At 37.7% G+C, this 18,673-nt stretch overlaps 1 long non-coding RNA gene across 1 annotated transcript; it reads right to left on the reverse strand.

Annotated features, from left to right (window-relative positions):
- Positions 1–1,188: 1,188 nt before the first annotated feature.
- Positions 1,189–18,673, reverse strand: LOC119513679. The gene is made up of 3 exons (XR_005212685.1): positions 18,615–18,673; positions 1,956–2,009; positions 1,189–1,260 (listed from the first exon to the last, which is right to left on the reverse strand). It is a non-coding gene; the product is annotated as an uncharacterized LOC119513679 (long non-coding RNA).

Genomic DNA, 18,673 nt, shown 5'->3' on the forward strand with positions numbered 1-18,673 from the left:
TTTTATTACACTTTGACACTTCTGCCTTTCCCTTTTATCCCTGCATATACTCTAGGCCCATGAGGTCTTCCAAACTGTATGTGTTCAGCCCTAATTATGGATCTTATAAGGGGATGATACTAAAATAGTTAACCTAAATAATAACATAAAACAATATTTACTTAACAATTAAAAAATAAATATTTTTCTCTAAACAATTTTTTTCCATAAATGGAGGTGAAAGTCAACGGGGGCAGAGAACAGGGGACATCCACCAGCCCAATCTATCCCCATGGGTCCTATCCGTCTCCAGAGGCCTCTATCCTGTGGCAGTAGTGTCTGCAGTGTTGAAAAGAACCCTCAGCACAGAAAAATTCCTGCAGTGGTCTGCATTACACTCCCTTTGCAGCTTTCTGCATCTCTAACCTGCTTTCTCGGAGCTAAAGTCCTAAGAGGGTTGTAGTTCTCATAATTCTCCCCTTGAGAGCAGTCTTGGGAAGAGCCAGACATAGTGAGTGGCCCAGTTTTAGATGTATGTGGGAAAAATTTAGATGGGAACTGGGCATTTGCTGTCCAGGGGGCTACTTCTGCCACCAAGGCACTAGATCCCTTGGCATTGTGCAGGACTGCTCTTGCCTAGGGGACATTCGGGACTGGAGTTATGCAGGGAAAGGAAGTCTACCTGGGTTTCCCTGGGCCTGGGCAGGGGGCACAGATGAAACACAGGCTGACCGCTAGGGTTTTTGGGGGTGAGCCTATCTATGCAGGTGCCCAAGAGGTGACTCTTTTGAGGGGCTGACTGGTTAGGGCACTGACCAATCAGAATGGATATCGACAGTAAGAGTACAGGGTCCTGTAGTCCCCCTGCCCTCAGGTGTCTAGCTTTTAGTGTGGATTATGAGGATATGGGAGAGCTACCATGGGAAGGCCACAGAAGAATTTAGCTGTGTAGCTGTTAAAATATTTAGCAGGGGTCCACTGACTGAAAGAGAAGAGAGAAGTTTCTCACCTATAAGAGAAGTTTCTCACTTCCAATTAAAATACAAGTGCAAGAACACAGTTTCTATGCCAAAAATTGTGGCTTACTTAGATTTCTCAGGGCACTGGACAGTTCTCACCAAGAAGCCTACAATACTGTACTTCCCTGAAAACCACGATGGCATGTTAAATACTCACCACAGATTGGCAGAGTTTTTGACAGCATTAACTGTTCTTTTTTGGTGACCTCAATTCCCATGTTTCCCAACACATTTTTTAAGTCACTTGCATCAACCTTTTCTCCTTTGAATAAATGGAATTGTTTCAGGTGACAATATTAAGAGAGATTTAATTATTCCAAATTATGAAAAATATAATACAGTATAGCACTATTTTCAACTGCAGGATGAAGTACATATACACAAACAGACCTCAATTACATAGAGTTTTTGTGAAATTCAGTATCTGAAAGGATTCTTTAATCCAAACAATAAGATAACAATTCTGTTTTATACACAGGTTAAAATAGAATGGAGTAACATGGGGGTCATATAACTGTCCAGTGACTTATGACTGTATTTACACAATTGTAGGCTCTACATCATTCCACCTGCATGTAATATCTCTGCTATTACTTTATAACCTGAATTTTGAGACTGTTGTTCATAGTGACTATATTTCGTGATATAAAACTTCATGAAAAATTGAGATTCATTGTGTTCTCTTGTATTTTGCTTCTTTAAACTCTAGTGAAGTGAATAGATTACTGGCCAAAATATTGGACAATTAACACCTACTTTTTTAGAGTGGCTACACTTTTCCTAACACTCTAATGATGGAAACTATTATCAATAAAAGATAATTATCAATCAATAAATAAAAGAGCAGAATGAACATATCAATGATGGTCAGAGGGGTAAACTACCTCTTTAAAAAGGTAATTCTCTACAAAGCATCAAGATTTCAGTTTTTAGTGTTTTATACAAATGCTCACTCACCTGTAAAAGCTTTCACTGCATCCATCAACACACCCAAACCAACTTTCTCATCTTCTATAAAGAAATTCAGAATTCAGACTCAGAGATGAAGGTACTGAGACTTGAAAAATTATATAAAATTCTTAAATTAAGATATGGTATGTGGAATTCCAGTAATTTTTCATGCTTTATTCCAGAATTTTTACTATCTTTTCAATCCACAAGAACATATATGATAGAGGAAAGAAAATATAAGCAAATTCAATTAGTCCAGCCTTTCAGTTGACCAAAATGGCAGTTTAAGATGCTCCAGGGTGCCATTCCCCCACAGAATATTTGAACAACTAGCAAACACTGGGTGAAGGTGGAATCAAGAAATGCAGCTTTAAAAATGGTAGGAGAATTTCATGGTGCTCTTGCTGGCCATTCTCCCACCCCTCCTCAGTGCAGTGTGGAGCCAGCCTGTGCTACCATTGTGGATCCCTGGCCTTGTTCTGGAGGAGCATACTAGGGAGCCATATGCCTGTGCCAATCAATCAGGTGACAATTTGAAAGACTGAACCAGGAAACTCATCTTGGACTCACCCTCCCAGAACTTGCCCTGCAGGCAGAAACAATTTGCAGACAGATAAAGCAGTGTAAGAAACCATTAAATCAAAGTGGCTTGGGGCAAGGAGTTACCTGCTTTAAGTCATACAATAGAACACCTGGGAGGTAAAGAAAGTCTATTTCATAGGGAATGGAGGGGGCATTCAAATTCCTGCAAACAGGGGAATTCCTAAGGTCATAAGCAAGCATCTGCCCAGGACAACATGCAGGCTCAGTAAAGACAGAGAAGACTCTGCACTTTGCATTTAACTTGGGCCAATATTATTGAAAACAGGGCTAAAATCTGAGGGAGAGCATCAGCCAATGCAGAAGCAATTTGCAAAGACTGTGAAAGGAGTATTTTGCATTATTTGTTTGATTTTGTTAGCTCCTGGCACACAAAGAAATATTTTTCATATCACTAGCTGGATATAAACCTAAGGAACAGACAGATCAGGAACTAAATCCCAGAGATAACACTTTAAAATATTAAAATGTACAGTGTGCAAAAAAAGATTACAAGACAAACAATGAAACAGAAAATAATGGCCCATCCAAAAGACAACATAAATATCCAGAAACCACCAACAAAGAAGATCAGACTTTGGATGTACCCAAGTCTTTAAAAAATTGATCCTCATTATGCTCAAGGAGAAAAGGAAAACACAGAGAAAGAACTGAAGGACATCAGGAAAACAATGAATGAACAGTATCAGAATCTCAATAAGGAGATAGAAACATTAAAAAGGAACCAAACAGAAATACTGGAGTTGAAGACCACAATAAATGAAAGGAAAAATTTCCAAAGGGTTTCAACAGCAGATTGGAACTGACAGAAGAAAGAATCAGTGAACTCAAAATTAAGACAATATAAATGACCCTGGCTATTTGCTCTATAGCTGCTCATAGAATTATGCTTTGATGGTCTCCACCTTTCCTATATATACCTTGTATTGCATAATAAGGAAAGAACTGAAATTGTGGAACTGTAACCCATAATAATTTTTGAAATTACTTATATGACTGCTTGTTGAGCTGTACATTGAGAGATGACACCTTTCTGTATGTATGTTATATTTTACAATAATGGAAATGGCTGAAGTTGTGGAACTATGACCTATGACATTCTTTGAGATTTGCTCTCTAACTACTTGGGAAATCACACATTGAAAGATATCACTGTTATGTATATATGTTAAAGATCACAATAAAAAATGGAAAAAAACAAACAAGAAACAACAAATAAACAAACAACAACAACAACAAAAAACCATGCATCAGGGCAACTTCTATATGGAATTCTTATTCTGGTTGTGTGAGTTTAAAAGTCTAGGATCAAATAAAAATTTTTCAAAGAGTGAAAAACAAATGACCCTGGCTGAGGAACAGAAAGAAACAAGAATTTTAAAAAAGTGAACAAAGCCTAAGAGATCTGCAGGTCACCATTAAATATACCAATATACATATTATGGGAGTCCCTTCTCTTCAGAAGGAGAAGAAAGAAAGGGGCAGAAGAAATATTCAAAGAAATAATGGCAGAAAACTTTCCAAATTATAGAAAGACATGAATATGCATTTCAAGAAGCCCAGTGAACCCCAAACAGGACAAACTTGAAGAGAATCACACCCAGACACATAGTAGTCAAACTGTCAAATGCCAAGAACAAGGAGAGAGCTTTGAAACTGCAAGAGAAAAGTTACATGCTATATAGAAGGGAGTCTCAATAAGATTAAGTTCCAATTTCTCAACAGAAATCATGGATGCAAGAAGGCAATGGGATGAAATATTTAAAGTGCTGAAAGAAAACAATTGCCAACCAAAAGTTTTATATGTGGTGAGACTGTGTTTCAAAAGCGAGGGAGAGATTAAGTCATTTCCACATAAACAAAAGCTAACAGAGTTTGTCACCATTAAACTTGCCCTATAAGCAACGCTAAAGGGAGTTCTTCAGACTGGAAGGAAAACACACCAGACAGTGAACTGAGGTAGTATAAAGAAATAAAGACCTCTGGTAAAGGTAACCATATTAGTAATTATAAATGCCAATATTATTGCATTGTATTATTTGGTATGTAACTCCACTTTTTACTTCTTATGGAAACTAAATTACAAATGCATGAACAGTAATAATAAATCTATGGTTTTGGACATACAATATATGAAGGTATAATTTGTAAGAAGTACAACTAAAGGTTGGGGAATGGAGGAGTATCAAAGTTAAATTAGTATCAAATCAAACATAATTGTTATAGATATAGGATGGTAAATTTTAGCCCCATGGTAACCAAATATATGAAAAATATAATGCAGAAAGAAATTAGAAGGGACTCAAAATGGTATGATACCAACAAGCCCAATAAATATGAAAGCAGGCATTAATGGAAGAACTGAGGGTCAGAAAAGGATAAGTCTTGTGAAGACAAAATTGGAAAATGGCATGGAAACTCCTGCATTATCAGTAGTTACTTTAAATGCAAATGGATTAAACTCTCCTGTCAAAAGACAGAGATTGGCAGAATGTATAAGAAAAGCATGACCCTGTATCCCACAGATTAGCACTACAAATATAAATAAGTGTTTGCATGATGTACTTCTAAGGTATGACACTGGTACAAAGAGTTAACAACAGAATGGTATATGGAAAAACTACCCATTACATATTATAGACTATATTTAATAGGAAGACCTTACCAGTACTACACATTTTAATACTAGGGATGAATAATTAGGGGCTAATAAGAGCTTTGCGATGTTTTGTATTATAATTGTTTAAAATTTAGAATGATGATAATTGTAAAACTAAGTGAAGATAATGTGAGATACTGATTATTTACCTTGGACAGAATATATACTGTGTGAAATTAGAAACCCCCTACTTAATAAATCAAGCCCTCAATCTTAGAGTCTTGCTCTTGTGAAACTTATGGCTGTAAAAGGGAGGCTAAGCCTTCCTATAATTATGTCTAAAAGACACCTCCAGGGAACCTCTTTTGTTGCTCAGATGTGGCCTTTCTCTCTCTAAGCCCAACTCTGCAAATAAATTCATTAACCTCCCCTCTATGTGGGAAAAGGAGTCTCCCTGGCAATGTGGGCTACAACTCTCAGGAATGAGCCTGGCTCTGGCATTGAGGTATTGAAAATGCCTTCTTGACCAAAAGGGGGAAAAGAAAGGTAACAAAATAAAGTTACAGAAGCTAAGAGATTGCAAATAGAGTCAAGAGGCTATCATGGAGGTTTCTCTTAAGCAAGCTCCAGCTAGATATCCCAAATGGCCACAGTATGCCAAGCCCTAACAGTAGTTTCAAAATACCTAGGTCCCTATTTGAGACTCTATAAAAGTTTCACTCACTAAGTTTATTTTTCAGAATCTTAAATCCACTAGAGTGTTCCTATGCCAGACTAGTCCCAAAACTGAGAGGCAACAGCCTCTTTAAGAACATCAACCAGATGCATCCCCCTTCCCCATAATGTCAAAACCCAGCATGTCTTCTTGTTAAAAACACTTACAAAACTAGGAATAGAAAGAAACATCCTTAGCAAGATAAAGGGCATATATGAAAAACCCATAGCTAAACCCATAGCTTCAGCCCTACTCAATGCTGAAAAGACTGAAAACTTTCCCTGTAAGATCAAGAACAAGACAAGTGTACCCACTATCATCATTGTTATTCAACATTGTATTGGAAGTTCTAGCCAGAGCAATTAGGCAAGAAAAAGAATTAGAAGGCATCCAGTTCGAGAAGGAAAGAATAGGACTTTCCCTTTTGCAGATCCTATAGATATAGAAAATCCTGAAAAATCTACAATAAAGCTACTAGGGCTAATAAGCAAATTCAGCCACATGGCAGGGTACAAGATCAACATGCAAAAATCAGTAGTGTTTTTATATACTAGTAATGAACAAGCTGAAGAGGAAATCAAGAAAAATCTATTTAGAATCTAAATAAAATATCTAGGAATAAATTTAACCTAGAATGTAAAGAAGTTCTACACAGACCACAAAACATTGCTAAAAGAAATAAAAGAACATCTTAATAAATGGAAGGACATTTCATGTTTGTGCTGGTTTGGATATTCTATGTCTCCCTGTTCCAGTTTTGCTAACACTGCCATTATACAAAATACCAGAAATGATTGGCTTTCATAAAAGGGATTTATTAAGTTATAAATTTAAAGTTCAAAGGCCATAAAAGTGTCCAAACTAAGGCATCAACAAGAGGATACCTTCACTGAAGAATGGCCAATGGTGTCCAGAACACCTCTGTCAGCTGGGATGCCACGTGGCTGGCATCTGCTGATCCTTTGCTCCTGGGTTTTGGTTTCAAAATGGCTTTCTCTAAAATGTCTCTGGGTTTGTGTCTCTTAGATTCTTCAGCTTTGTGCATCTAACCATGTGAGGGTCCTCTCTTAGTTTCTCCAGAGCAAACTCTGGACTAGCATCTCCAAACATCTCCAAGCATCGCCAAGTGTCAGTATCAGTGTTAGCTCTTAGCTTCTCTCCAAAATGTTCCTCTCAGTTGCTCTTGGTGTGTTTTGTCCTCTCTGAGATTCTCCAGAGCAAACTCTGGGCAAGCATCTCAAAGCATCAGCAAGTGTCTCTCCAAATTCTCTCTCAGCTGCTCTGAGCTCCTTCTGTCTGTGAGCTCTTATAGGACTCCAGTGATCTAATTTAGACCCACCCTGAATGAGCAAGGTAACACCTCCATGGAAATAATCTAATCAAAGGTATCACCCACAGTTGATTGAGTCACATCCCCATGGAAACACTCAACCAAAAGATTAATGTCTGCCCTCACAAGAATACATTAAAGAACATGGGTTTTGGGGGGACATAATATATCCAAACTGGCCCCTCCCCATAAAAGCCATATTTTTTAATGCAATCTTGTGGGGGCAGATTTATTAATCTTGTTTATTAGGTTAGTGTATTAGTTAGGGTTCTCTAGGGAAACAGAATCAATGAGAGGTGTCTATGACTATAAAATTTATAAAAGTGACTCGCAACTGTGGGTATGCATGAGTCCAAATTCTGTAGAGCAGTCAGCAAACTGTCAACTCCAAGGAGGATGTCTGATGAACTCAGGAAATGAACCGGCAACTTTGACGAACTCCTCAGGAAATGAACTGGGATCTTCAACGAACGTGTTTGATGAACTCCTCAGGAAACGAACTGGCAACTTTGATGAACTCCTCAGGAAATGCTTCACTGGGCAGCTGAAGAAGAAGTGAAGGTCCTCTATCTGTCTCGTTTATAAGTCTTCAAATGATTAATTGGATTAAATCCAGCCAATTGCATTCTCTCATTGTGGAAGACATGCCCTTTGGTGAGTCATCAGTCACAGCTGCAGTCAATTGACTGATGATTTAATAAACCAGCCTGTTGGTTTATTAACCAGCCACAAACGTCCTTGCAGCAATTGTTAGGCCAGTGCTTGCTTGACCAGACAGCTGGGTACTATCACCTGGTCAAGTTGACACATGAACCTCACAGGTAGAAACATTTAATTACATTATTTCCATGGTGATGTGGACCCTGTCCATTCAGGGTGGGTCTTAATTAAATCACTGGAGCCTTATAAGAGAGCTACAGACAGAAGGAGCTCAGAGCAGCTGAGAGAGACTTTTGGAGAGACGCCTGGGAGCTGACAGAGATGCTCAAAGATGCTTGGAGTTGCAGACAGAAGGATGTTTGGACATGATAAGCTAAGGGAACACAGGAACTGAGAGAGGAACTTAAACACAACCTGGGACCAGCAGACACCAGCCATGTGCCTTCCCAGCTGACAGAGGTGTTCTCGATGTCATTGACCTTTCTTCATTGAAGGTATCCTCTTCTTGATGCCTTAGTTTGGACATTTTTATGGCCATAGAACTGTAAATTTGTAGCCAAATAACCCCCCTTTATAAAAGCCAATCCATTCCTGGTATTTTGCATAACAGCAGCATTAGCAAATTGGAACAATGTACATGGATTAGAAGACTAAATATTATCAAGATATCAATTCAAAGGAATTTATAAATTCAATGCTATCCCAATGAAAATTCCAACTGCCTTCTTTGCAGAAACAGAAGAGCCAATCATCAAATTTACATGGAAGAGAAAGGGGCCCTGAAGCAAAAATCACACTGAAAAAGAACGAAGTTGGCAGATTCACACTTATACTGATTTAAAAACTTACTACAAAGCTACAGTAATCAAAATGGTATGGTAATGGCACAAAGACCAATGTATTGACCAATGGAATTGAACTGAGAGTTCAGAAACAAACCCTCGGAGAAACTACGATGGCGGCTAGGTGAGACAGGGCAAAAAAACACCTCCGTGAAAAACACTAGATAAAAACCAGAAAGTGACCCAGAATACCTGTTACAGCGATGCGCCAGCTGGACGAGGTCTGCTAGTACCACAGGGGCCGTATACTTGGTGAAACCGGGAGTCTGCATTCTGAAAAGAGTGAGTAAGCTGGCTGGAAGACCCACAGCCACGCGGTGGTGTGGGGAAGCCAGGGGCTGGCATTTGGAGACTGACTACTTCTTTTTTTTAAAAAAAAAAAAAAGGGAAAAACCCAGGAGCGGCTGCAGTTGTGACAGTGGGAACCATGCAGTAAAACACAGCAAGAGGGGGCTGGGCCAACCTCTCGGTGTTTGGCCTGGAGGATAGCCCACTGCAGATACCCTTGGAGCTGGGGGAATGGAGGGGAGAGCCGGAAGCTGAAAGAAACCCTGCGGCTAGCAGCTGGCTCCCTGGAGGGCTGGATAAACTCCTGCGTGGGGCTGTGCCCACAGCCCAGAGCCCCGCCAGTTGTCCTGGAGCTGGGAAGGAGGAACTGTGTGAGGAGGGGGGGGGTTGAGACGCCCCGTTCGGCCATCTTTGCATCAGGCTGAGAGTGCCCCTGCACGGCCCGACGGCCTGGGCTTCCCTTGAGGGACGGCGCGCACTGGTGATATAGCACAGCATTCCTTCGGCAGAGGTCCTGGAGGATCATGGCTGGGAGGGGGGGCCCGCTCAGAGAACCCAGGGATGCTATGCCAAGTCCGGTGGTTTGTGGGACAGCGAGAGAGAGGGTCTGGGGCTGAACTGAAATGAAGGCTTAGACTCTTGCTGCGGCCTTGAATCTCTGGGAACCTGGGGGATTTGAATATTAAAGCTGCCCTTCCTCCCTGGCCACCCAGACACACGCCCCATATTTAGAGTGGATGGCTCCAGCAACACACCCAAACTGAGTTCTCCAACTGAACCCCACAAGAATCATTTCCCCACACACCACAGGGACAAGGTTGAGAACTGACTTGAGGGGTATAGGTGACTCACAGACACCATCTGCTGGTTAGTTAGAGAAAGTGTACGCCACCAAACTGTGTTTCTGAAAAATTAGATTGGTATCTTTTTTTAACAACTTGAAAGAACCCTATCAAGCAAAGCAAATGCCAAGAGGCCAAAAACAACAGAAAATCTTAATGCATATGATAAAATCAGACGATATGGAGAATCCAATTCCAAACACACAAATCAAAATATCAGAAGAGACACAGTACTTGGCAAAACTAATCAAAGATCTACAATCGAGGAATGAAAACATGGCAAAGGATTTAAAGGACATCAAGAAGACCATGGCCCAGGATATAAGCAACATAAAGAAGACCCTAGAAGAGCATAAAGAAGACATTGCAAGAGTAAATTAAAAAATAGAAGATCTTATGGAAATAAAAGAAACTGTTGGCCAAATTAAAAAGACTCTGGGTATTCACAATACAAGATTAGAGGAAGTTGAACAATGTCTCAGTGTCCTAGAAGTCCACAGAACAGAAAATGAAAGAACAAAAGAAAGAATGGAGAAAAAAATTGAAAAATCGAAATGAATCTCAGGGATATGACAGATAAAATAAAATGTCCAAACTTAAGACTCATTGGTGTCCCAGAAGGGGAAGAGAAGGGTAAAGGTCTAGAAAGAATATTCAAAGAAATTGTTGGGGAAAACTTCCCCAACCTTCTACACAATATAAATACACAAAGTATAAATGCCCAGCGAACTCCAAATAGAATAAATCCAAATAAACCCACTCCGAGACATATTCTGATCAGACTGTCAAATACTGAAGAGAAGGAGCAAGTTCTGAAAGCAGCAAGAGAAAAGCAATTTACCACATACAAAGGAAACAACATAAGACTAAGTTGCGACTACTCAGTGGCCACCAAGGAGGCGAGAAGGCAGTGGCATGACATATTTAAAATTCTGAGAGAGAAAAATTTCCAACCAAGAGTACTTTATCCAGCAAAACTCTCTTTCAAATTTGAGGGAGAGCTTAAATTTTTCATAGACAAACAAATGCTGAGAGATTTTGCTAATAAAAGACCTGCCCTACTTCAGATACTAAAGGGAGCCCTACCGACAGAGAAACAAGGAAAGGAGAAAGAGATACAGAGAATTTTAACAGACATATATAGAACCTTACATCCCAAATCACCAGGACACTCACTTTTCTCTAGTGATCACGGATCTTTCTCCAGAAGGGACCATAAGATACACATAGTTTGAAAGTGAAAGGATAGAAAAAGACATTTCATGCAAGTGGTAACAAAAAAAAAAAAAGCTGGAGTAGTTATAATAATATCAGATAAAATAGACTTTAAATGCAAAAATGTTATAAGATGCAAAGAAGGACACAATATATTAATAAAAGGGACAATTCACCAAGAAGTAATAACAATCATAAGTATTTATGCACTTAATCAAGATGCCCCAAAGTACATGAGGCAAACACTGGCAAATCTGAAGAGAGAAATAGAGACTTCTACAACAATAGTTGGAGACTTTAATACCCCACTCACATCAATAGACAGAATGTCTAGACAGGATCACTAAGGTAACAGAGAAGATTAATGATATGATAAATGAAGTAAACCTAAAAGACATATACAGAACACTGCCCCCCAGAACAGCAGGATATACATTCTTCTCAAGTGCCTCATGGATCATTCCCCAGTATAGACTACATGCTGGGTCACAAAACATGTCTGAATAAATTTAATAAGACTGAAATTATATAACGCATCATCTCTGACCATAATGGAATGTAGCTGGAAATCAATGATAGGCAGAGAACTGGAAAATCCGCAAAAAAAATAATGGAAGCTAAATAGCACACTCTTAAACAATCAGTGGGACAAAGAGGAAATTGCAAGAAAAATCAGTAAATATCTTGAGGTGAATGAAAATGAGAGTACAACATATCAAAACTTATGGGATACAGCAAAGGCAGTGCTGAAAGGGAAATTTAAAGGCTTATGTTAAAAAGAAGAAAGAACTAAAATCAAAGACCTAATTTCACACCTGGAGGAAATAGAAAAAGAACAGCAAACTAAACCCAAAGCAAGCAGAAGGAAAGAAATAACAAAGATTAGAGCAGTAATAAATGAAATTGAGAATAAGAAAATGATACAGCATTTACAATACTAAAAGTTGATTCTTTGAAAAGATCAATAAAACCTTTATTTAGGCTGGCAAAGAAAAAAAGAGAGAAGGCGAAAATAAAATTAGAAACTAGAGAGGGGATATTACTATTGATCTCACAGAAATAAAAAGGATCATGAGGATACTATGAACAACTGTATGCCAACAAATTAGACAACTTAGATGAAATGGACAAATTCCTAGCAACACATGAAAAACCTAAGCTGGCTTTAGAAGAAACAGAAGACCTCAGGAGACCAATCACAAGTAAAGAGATTGAATCAGTCATCAAAAACCTTCCAAGAAAGAAATGCTTAGGACCCAATGGCTTCATAGGTCTAGGCTGCAGTTCCTCAAAAATTTCACTTAGTTGCACTCGGGGTATTTGTCCTCTCTTAGCTTCTCTGGAGCAAGAGTCTGCTTTCAACAGCCGTCTTCAAACTGTCTCTCATCTGCAGCTCCTGTGCTTCTTCAAAGTGTCCCTCTTGGCTGTAGCAGCTTGCTTCTTCTGTCTGATCTTATATAGTGCTCCAGTAATTTAATTCAGACCCACCCTGAATGGGCGGGCCAACACCTCCATGGAAATTATCCACTCAGAGTCATCAACCACAGTTGGGTGGGGTGCATCTCCATGGAAACACTCAAAGAATTACAATCTAATTAACACTGATAGGTCTGCCCACACAAGATTACATCAAAGATAACGGCATTTGGGGGGACATAATAAATTCAAACTGGCACAGCGTATATGAAAAACCCACAGCTAATATCATACTCCATGGTGAAAAACTGAAAGATTCATTTCTAAGATCTGGAATGAGACAAGGATGCTCACTATTACCACTGTTTTACAGCATTGAACTGGAAGTTCTAGTCAGAGCATTCAGGCAAGAAAAAGAAATAAAAGGCATCCAAATTGGAAAGGAGGAAGTAAAACTTTCAGTATATGCAGATGACATGATCTTCTAGATCGAACAACCCTAAAAATCTATAACAAAGCTACTAGAGCCAATAAATGAATTTAGGAAAGTGGTGGTATACAAGATCAACACATAAAAATCAGTATTGTTTCCATACAAAAAATCAGTATTGTTTCTATACACCAGTAATGAGCAATCTGAGGAGGAAATCAAGAAAAAAATTCTTAAAAAATTCTAAAAGAATCATATATCTGGGAATAAATTTAAGCAAGAATGCAAAGTACTTTTACACAGAAATCTTCAAACCACTGCTAAAAAGAAATCAAACAAGACCTAAATAAATGGAAGGACATTCCATGTTCATGAATTGGAAGACTGAATATTGTTAAGCTGTCAATCATACCCAAAATGATTTACAGATTCAATGCAATCCCAATCAAAATTCCAACATTCTACTTTGCAGAAATGGAAAACCCTATTATCATATTTGTTTAGAAGGCTGAGGGACCCAAATAGCCAAAAACATCTTGAAAAAAAAAGAATGAAGTTCGAGGATTCACACTTCTTCACTTTAAAGTTTATTACAAAACTACAGTGGTCAAAACAGCATGGTACTGGCACAAGGATAGATATATTGAAAAATGGAATCCAAGACAGAGTTCAGAAATAGGTCATCACATTTATGGCCAATTGATTTTTGACAAAGCTAAGTTCAACTCAATTGATAAATAATAGACTCTTCAACAGATGGTCCTGGGAAAACTGGATATCCATATGCAAAAGAATGAAAGAGGGCCCCTAAATTACACCATATACAAACATTAACTCAAAATGGATCAAAGACCTAAATATAAGAATCAGGACTCACAGAAGAAAGTATAGAATTAAAAATGTAGAATTGAAAACATAAAATTGCTGTAAGAATGCAAAATGGTACAGCTGCTGTAGAAAACTGTTTGACAATTCTTCGGGAAGCTAAGTATATATGACCTGACAATCCCGTTACTAGGTGTATACCTAAAGAATTGAAAGCAGAGCCTGGAACAGATATTTGCATACTGATGTTCATAGTGGCATTATTCAAAATTGTAAAAAATGGAAGCAACCCAAGTGTCCATCAACCAATGAATGGATAAACAAAATGTGGTATATACATACAATGAAATATTATCCAGCCATAAAAAGGAATGAAGTCCTGATGCATGTGACAATATGGATGAACCCTGAAGACATTATACTGAGTGAAAAAAGCCAGACACAAAAGTACAAGTATTGTATGATCTTACTGGTATGAAATCATTTGAATAAGCAAACTCTTAGAGTTAGAATCTAGAATATAGGCTACCAGGGGCTGGGGTGGGGGTAGAGAATAGGGAGTTAATGCATAATTTGTGCAGAATTTTTATTTAGGTTCATTGTAAAGGTTTGAAGGTGGTGATGGTAGCAAATTATTGTGAGTGTAACTAACAGCACTGAATTATATATGTGAATGAGGTTAAAAGAGGAAAATTTAGGTTGTTTATATTTTATTAGAAGAAAAACTGAAGGATAAGACTTAGGAATGTATAACACAAGTGAGCCATATTGTAAACAATGGACTAATAACTTTAATAGTTAATAGTACAAGTATAAAAATGTTCTTTCATGAATTATAACAAATGGACCACACTAATACAAGATGTTAATAATAGGGTGGTATTAGGGAAAAAATGTACCTCATGTAAACTATGAATTATGGTTAATAGTACAATTTTAATCTTTCATCAATTTTAACAAGTTATTACACTAATGCAAATGTCAACAATAGGGGGTATTTGGGAATGCTTTAATTTTTATGTGATTTTTCTGTAAACCTACAACTTCTCTAAACAAAAAAAATTAAATAAAAAAATAAAGCTGACTCCCTGCAAAAATTTCCACCTTGAGTGAGTTCATATAATTATACTGTAAGCTTTTAGAGGGCAGGGATCATGTCTTTTTCTCAAAATTTAGCCTGGCACAAAGCCAATATCAAATAGATGTTTGCTGATGAGTTAATTATTTAAATTACTTAAATATCAGTGACACAAAACCATTATTGATCAAAACTTCAGGGAGTTCATTTACTTGATAATTACTGAATGTTTACCATGTGAAGTTTTAGAGGGAGAGAAAACAGACAGTAAAACTGTTCAAGATATAAAAACAATATGAAAACATTAACAAGCATGACTAGGGCTCTTTTTACAAATATTGCAGCATTTACTGAAATTGACCATGCTTTAGAACAAAAATGAAAATCTCAATAAATTTCCCAAAGACAAAAGTATACAACTCACATTTTATAATAACAATTAAATAAAATTTGAAATTGACTTCATAAAGATGTAAGAAAGTCTTTCCACTTGGAAATTACAACAAAACAAACAAACAAACAAACAAAAACCAAACCACTCTAAATAACTGCTGGTTTGAGGGGATGTTGAAACAGATTGTAAACTATTTAGAAATGATGGCTACAACTTCTGTTGCCACCAAAACAACAGAGTAAGAAGTGCTGGAATACTCCAGCCACAAATACCTAAAATGGATTTAAAAGTGATAAAAAATAATTGTAGATATATGGCTGAGTTTGCAAGGAAGAGAAATCTTTGGTTTCAAGAGGTGGAAGGAGAATTAAGAGCCTGACTGATATGCAATCAATTTGATGTGGAGACAACCCTGGTGAGTTGTCTAACCAGATCTGGTAGCAGCTTTGGTTTAATGCCCAAAGAGGAACATGAGATAGGAAGAAAGATTTGAAACATTGGATATTTAAAATTCATTAAAGAGAAAAGAAAGCACAGGAGCCATACGACCAAGAAATCATGAAAAAGAACAGGCTAATTTGAAAAAAGAATTTAAACAATATCCAGAAATAAAAATATAGTTATTGAAATTTAAATCTTTGCCTACAATTGTGCAGCTGAAGTGAACTATGCTGATTATTCTCACTTTAAATTGATGATCATGAACCTCCAGTCGGTCCTTAATGCTCTTAGGCAATCATACTATATTTTTCTAGTCCATTAACTGTCCCACTCTTCTTGATGATACTTGAACTCTTTCTCTTCTATTTTCAAACCACCATCTCCTCTTGTACCATTTTCCACTACTTCTTTTATTTAATTTAAAAAGCCTTCTTTTAACATCACTTTCAGCAATTTCTTCATCCCTGTTATTCCACTTCTTTGTTCCTTTTGCAGCAGAACTCCTTGAATAGACACATTGTTTCTAAATTCCATCCTCCCATTCTCTCTCAAAGTCACTGCACCATCATTACCTGAAACTTCTCTTTTGGTATAACCAATGACCTCCATGTTGCTATATCCAATGGTAAATTCTCATTTTTTTAAAATCTTATTTAACCTATCAGCAGCATTCAACTCTGTTGATTTACCCTCCTGTCTGATACTAGTATTAGATGCTATAGATGTCCCGCTCATTTCCCTTTTACCCTTATGATTTCAGTGCATACTAGTCCAACTTTTAATTGCTAGTATCTCTGTTTGAGATATTTCTTTGACTGCCAGAGCCCACTTTGTCTATACTCTGCTGGCTGAAAATGCCAGGGAATTAATACTTCCTCCCCCTCCCTTGAACAGTTCTCAAATAATGTCTGATGGGAGTTAGTATAAAAATAACCCACCTTGTGTTCTTTATTATTTTCCAGATACTCCCCAATAGGATGAAGTTCCAGTTACTTTCAATGGTAGCTTGTTTGATAAAAACACACTTTATTATTGGCTGCCTACATCCATGCTCATTTCTCCACTCTCCTATCTGTGTTTCCTGGGCTTACCTACCAAGTAAACTACCTGCATATGTAATCCTTCTCTCAGGGTTTGCATCCAGGGGAACCCAACCTAAGATAACCTTTATTTGGCTTTTGGGACATAACATATTCTCTTGGTTTTTCACCCACATCATTGACCACTCCCTCTTGGTCTTCTTTGTTGAGTCTTCTTAAGACCTCTCAATGTTGAAGTGCTCCAGGATTCATTCCTTACTCCTCTGTTCTTCTCCACCTATACTCACTCCTTGGGTGAATTCATCCATTGGCTTTAAATACCATCTATTTGCTGATGACTTTCAATTTTATATTTTTAGCCAAAATATATTTATTGAATTTGAGACTGTCTAGTAACTTTGTACTTTATATCTCCATTTGGGGCCTATTAGATATCTCAATATGTTCAAAACTGAATAATCTTCATCTTCTATCCAAACTTGTACTACTTGCAATTTTCTCCATCTCAATTAATGGCAAGTCTATCCTTTCATTTGTTAGGGACAAAAGTCTTAGAATCATTCTTGATGTCTCTCTTGTCTAGTACTTTACATCAAATTCACCAGGAATTCTGTTGACTCTACTTTTAAAGTATACCAAGAATCCAACTAATTTCCATCATCTCCATCATTTAACACCTTGGTTTTAGTCACCGTCATCTCTAACAAGGATTACTTCAAAGGATCCTTAATGTTTTCCCTGTTTCTACCTGTATCTGCCCCACTCCCCAATCTATTCACAACACAGAATCCAGAAAGATCCAATTAAAACATAATCCAGGTGACATTGTGCCTCTGCTCTAAACTCTGCATTTCTCTCAGGAAACTTCATTTCTAAACTTCATTTCTCTAAGGAAAAAAAAAAAAAAAGGCCCAAGCCCTTGCAGAGCTTTTATGACCCTGGCTGATTTTGTCCCCATTATGTTTTTCTTCTCATTTCCTTGTACTTTTCTTCTTTCTTACTCAGTATTATGGATTGAATTGTGTTCCGCTAAAAGATATGTTGAAGTCCTAACCCCTTATACCACAAATGTGACCTTATTTGGAAATAGGTTCATTGCACATGGAATTAATTAAGATGATCTCATACAGGAGTAGTCCAATATGACTGTTGTCCTTATAAGAAGAGAGAAACAGACAGACAAGAGACAAAGAGAACGCGGCCATGAGAAGATGAAGGGAAAGACGAGTTATGCTGCACAAGCCAAATGTCTGGAGCCACCAGAAGCCGTAAGAAAGGCATGGAACAGATTAGATTCTTTCCTAGAGACTTCAGAGGGAGCAAGGTCCTGCCAACATCTTGATTTTGGACTTTCAGCCTCCAGGACTGAGAGAATAAATTTCTGTTGTTTTAAGTTACCCACTTCGTAGTACTTTGTTATGGCAGGCCTACAAAATGAAGGCATTCAGCTTCAGTTATACTGGCTTTCTTGCTATTCCTTGAATACTCCAGGGATGCTCCCACCTTTGAGTCTTTGTCCTTGTTTTCTCCGCTTGCAGCACTCTTTCCAGAAACTCCACATGGCCCAAACCTTCACCTCCTTCAAGTATTTGCTTAAATGTCTCCTTCTCAATGAAGCCCAATTATCCACTTCACTAACACCATGCTCTCCGAATCCCCTTTATTCTACTCAACCTTTCTTTCTTTTCATAGAATTTATCATCTAACATTCTATGTAATGAACTTATTTATTATGTTATTGTTTATTGTTTATTTCCTTTGCTTAGAATGTAAGCTCCATGGGGTCAGAGATCTTTGTTCTGTTCACTGAGGTATCTAAGTGCCAGAACAATGCCTGCATGTAGTAAATCCTGAATAAAAAGTTGTTAAGTGACTGGAGGAAAAAATATGTGCAAAATATAGTTCCATTTAAGACCACATAATATAATCCTCATTTAACATCTCACTCACCTGTAACATTTTTTACTTCATCCATCAATACATTGAAATCAGTCTTCCCATGATCTTCA

This window comes from Choloepus didactylus, chromosome 18, assembly GCF_015220235.1.
Source record: "Choloepus didactylus isolate mChoDid1 chromosome 18, mChoDid1.pri, whole genome shotgun sequence".
Taxonomy (NCBI): Eukaryota; Metazoa; Chordata; class Mammalia; order Pilosa; family Megalonychidae; genus Choloepus; species Choloepus didactylus.